Genomic DNA, 4,574 nt, shown 5'->3' on the forward strand with positions numbered 1-4,574 from the left:
TTAGGATCTGGAGAGATGTTAGGTAGAAGATACACATGGACACTTCTTATACTGTACTTTTCAAGCTCAGATAATATCAAATAGCATTCACCAGCCCTCCTCTACCCCAAGGCAGGGGCTCTGCGTTGTACATTCTAGAAGGTATCAATTCTTGATTGATGAGCTATATTTTAAGTGTGTCTCAAACAGTCATGTCTTGGAAGTCTCAAAGGTGACCAGACCTTTAAGAGAATAGAGCACAGTGGATGTTTCTTAGGTCATGGAGGGAGCTGCCGTTGGAAGGATAAAGGTGGCTCTTGTAGGAACCAGTTCTCCTGAGTGAGCTCAGCATCTCCATTGCTCTGGCTTTCAGTTTTGTGAACTGACTGTCCCTATCACACACATCTCATCATTGTCCCCTGCCTTGAAGGGAGGCAGCCAAGGGGAGGGAGGACTCTCCCTAGAGACAGCACCGTGCTGTTTGTACCAAGTCAAATCCCTTCCTTTATAAAGTTGGCCTGCCCCCTGTATTTCATCTTAGTAATGCAGAACTGTCCAACTCACAAGTCTGCCTCTCCTCCAAACCTTGCTGAGACCTTGCCTCTCAGCCCAGACGGTTGAAGGAGGGAAGGCTGTGATCATTTCTTTAGATCTTCACCTCATTTCTTAGACTGAGAACTTCTTTTGGAGACAGCTAACTTCTGTTTATACCTTTGTATCCCCAAATCTAGTATGCCATCCAGTACACAGGAGAAAATAAATAATCCTTGTGAAATCATTGCATGGAAGAACAAATGAAGAGATTTATACAGACATAACCTTGTCTAGAGATCTGCCTACAAGAACAGGAAAAGCAGCTCTCATGAAATCTAAGGAAATGTCATTCAAAAGGCCAGTGAACAAAATGGAAGTTTGAATGACATCTTCAGTTTGAACTCTGTTTTGGAAGCTGCATCCTGTTGGTCTTAAGCCTCTTTGGATGTTTTGCTTTAAAAGGGGTCCTTATGTTTAATAGGCTTTCAGTAGCTACCAAATTATTAATTCCTTGTCAGTTTATACAGTTCAACTACTTGCTCCACATCCACAGGTTAGCACTGAGACCCAGACAAACAATCCTGACTCAACCGTGACTTACAGCTGCTCTTTAGTAGTTCCGAAAGAACTAGAACTAGTCCGTGGAACTGGGAACATCTGTGAAGAATGGAAAAATGTAGAGGCAAGATTTAATATGGTATTTGAAGCCTCTCAGAGGAAAGCTCTTTTCACTTTGATTGGTTATCAATCAGCAGCATTTTTGTTTATCTGTTTCCTACATCACTTCCACCATAGACCAAATATTCTTCTATGCCCACAAGTGCCACTGGCCACTCCTGTATGGTAGGTGGCATTTGGTCAGGGTGAACTCTTACTTGCTGAGGCCACTAAAACTATGATTACATGCAACAACAGTAGCTCTTGTGTATATTAAAGTCTCCATTTTTCCCCAACTGTATTTAGACTGAATACCATACAATAAGCCTGTTTTTCATCCTCCAATTTTTGTGCACATGAAACTGCATTGGTAGTCACTCAGGCATTATATATCTATTGGTCTGTCTGTTTGTTTTAAATTTATTCTCCACTTACCTCCAAGAATATTTGAGGTAGCAATTGAGTTGAACATTTTCATACGCTTTGTAAAGCAATTCACCATCTAAAAAAGATTCCTTGTTTCTTAACTGTGCCATAATACACATGACAAAATATATTTTTATATTTGTTTCCTATAAACTGCGTGCTTTATCTGGAACCGTAGTGGAGATATATTGAGAGGGAACCAGCCACGATAATGGGTGGCAGTACCTTCTGTCTCCATCACCAGAATAGAGGAAAATAAAGTCATATTTCCGAAAACGTACCACAAGAATAGCTATAATTGTCCATTCCATATTTGCTTGTTGAGAAAAGGAAGACTGATTTTTATATTTGTCTGAAAACACAAATTAGGATTTGCTTACTCGTCTACGCATCCATTGCCAAGTGGGATGTGAGGGAACGAAGGCTCCCCCTATCACCGTACTCACACGGGACTTCTTTTGTTTGAGGGCTTAGCTGTTAAGTTCTACTTCATTCAGGCAGTGACCCCTTGGCTCTTAACTTCTACTTCATTCAAGCAGTGACCAGAAATAGAAGAGGTTTAGCTGGGGAGGTTGCTCTGTATATTCAAGAAGGTTGGAAACCCAATGGGACACATAGCTCTGTTAACGGAACAAACTTTTTTGTGGCCTGGTAACTTAAACACTAATTTTTTTTTAAGCATCCATTCCAGATCACTGGTCCATTAGGTGAATTATACACTTTGGTTATTTCAGTAAAACACTCTCCAGCCTTTTAGTATTGTTTCAAAAGGGAGGCAGGGATACCCTTGTATGTCTGGAGACTTGAGGAGCTGCCCGGCCTCTGTGGTTTCTGGTTCCCTGGAACACTCACTGGCAGCTGATCCTTCTGACCACAGACCTTTCTCATTTCAAGAACTGTTGTGTGAATTCATCCCCTCTCTATCTTTCACAAACTATAAGGTTTAATAGCGATTAACACTAGACCACAGCACTTTCAAATTAACGATAGCCCTGCCAGTTCTAATTGGTATTCTAATTAGCCTAACCGATTCAACTAATTAAGAACATTAAACTTTTTAACAAAGGCTATCTTGCTTTGTGTGTTGTAAAATGGAATTTAAAGGAGGGGGGTAGGAAGGGGTAAAGAGGATGGGGGAGGAGTGAGAACCAGCTTAGATTTCCAGGACATCATGAGGCCAGGTGGTTGGGAGCCAATGGGAGGCTTCCTTCCTCTGGAAGCCTGGAAGCAGGGCAGAGGGTGGCCAGTGCCTGAGCTTTGCTGGGCAAAGGGTCCCTGCAGCCTTTACTTTCCAGCAGGGCAGAATGGAGTTAATGTAGTGAGGCTACCCTTGGTCTCTGTGCCTGCTGAGACTTCTTAGAAGTGGCCTTAGGGACAAACCTAGGCTACTGGTTCACCATAAAGAGAAACTGTGAACCATGCAGTTTTATACAAAAGATGACCTTTGTCATAATGAAAAGGGTTGGGGCTGACTAACTTTGCAATTTCAAAGCGTGTTCAGTTGAAGATCCTCTGGTTTCAAGAGACTCTGTGCTTTGGTAAACTTGTCAATGAACCAGTAACAGTCATGGAGAGGCTGGCTGGGTTTACAGTGAGGCCCTAAATATAGTGGCTTCCACGGCCCCTTTTCTTTCCTTTCTTCTTTCCTTCTATACTTGCTCTATATGTTAAGACTATGGTCTCTTCAAAATATATTCCAATTTTGGTCCTTTCTCCTGCTTTCTGGTGGAATTCCTTCTGTTCAAGGCCCCAGGGTCAAAATGTCAGGAGGCACTAAAGCTCAGGATCAGAGTCTGGACACGAGCTTCCAAAATATGGCGCCATGACATCAAGAGGACACAGGAGGCTGACAGTTAGCTGTCACCTTGAAGCTGTTCACAAGATGCTCAAGTGACATCTTCCCCTTTAGACCATAGGAAAAGCTTCTGTCACAGGGTGACAGAGAAGAATCTAAGTTCGCCACAGTTCACCACCTCCAACCTTCATTATCTGCCCCTTCTTGCTGTCCATGCTTCTGTGAACCTACTGGAAAAAAAAATATATAGCTTTGCCTTGCTTTGGGTCTTTGTTTCTGAAGGCCCTCACACTTCATTAGACAAACGCATTCATATGTTCTGCTCTTGTTATTCTATGGTTTTGCTTTGGTTAATTTGTGTTCCTCTTGTGTTTTGTTAGTTTGTTTTAGAAGGGTCTCAAGAGTAATATACTGGCAACTGATGAGACATGTCTTCCTCCTCTTTAAATCCCAGGGAGTTTGCATAACCATGGGATGAAAAGCTTCCTTCATCTAGGACCTCAGGGTCTTCGTTTGCCCCCCACATGGTGGTTCCTGGCTTTATCATGATCACCCAGAAAAGCTCATGAATGTCCTCATATTTACTTTGGTCTCCTCAAAACCTGCCCTCCACATGCAATGGCAACGGAATACCTCCTTACATCTTCCACGATGTTGCTGCCCATGAGATTGGGACATTTGAAACCCTTAGCATCACTGACCAGAATTTACAGTCTCATGTCCCCCACAACCCCTCCATCTTTCTACTCTTGGTCACTATGCTCCAGAAGCAGAGCTTCCAGAGTGACCGAGAAGTGACAGAGTGTCCTCCCAGCCATAGGACCAAAGCAGCTATACTTCTTACAGAGAACCTAAAAATCGTGAAGGCACTGACAGGGTTTCCAATCAATATTTGCTAACAATTCTAAACTCTGGCAATAATCAAAATATTCCTGGTGCCAAATAATATTATATTAGTGGTGATGCTGCAGAGTATATTCTCTTTCATCCCTCTTCTCTGCCATAAAATTTCTGAAATCCTTGGAATCTCCAAAATAACTTGTTACTGGCAACAGAAAAGACCAAGGCAGTATTAGAGGCCTGGGATTCTCAGGCTAATTTCCAACAACCAGGAAGGCAGAGGCGCATAGGTTGAGTGGACCACTAATGCCCAACGGCATAGCAATCATTCCTGTGTAATGAA

The sequence above is a fragment of the Microtus ochrogaster genome, linkage group LG3 (assembly GCF_000317375.1).
Source record: "Microtus ochrogaster isolate Prairie Vole_2 linkage group LG3, MicOch1.0, whole genome shotgun sequence".
Lineage (NCBI taxonomy): Eukaryota > Metazoa > Chordata > Mammalia > Rodentia > Cricetidae > Microtus > Microtus ochrogaster.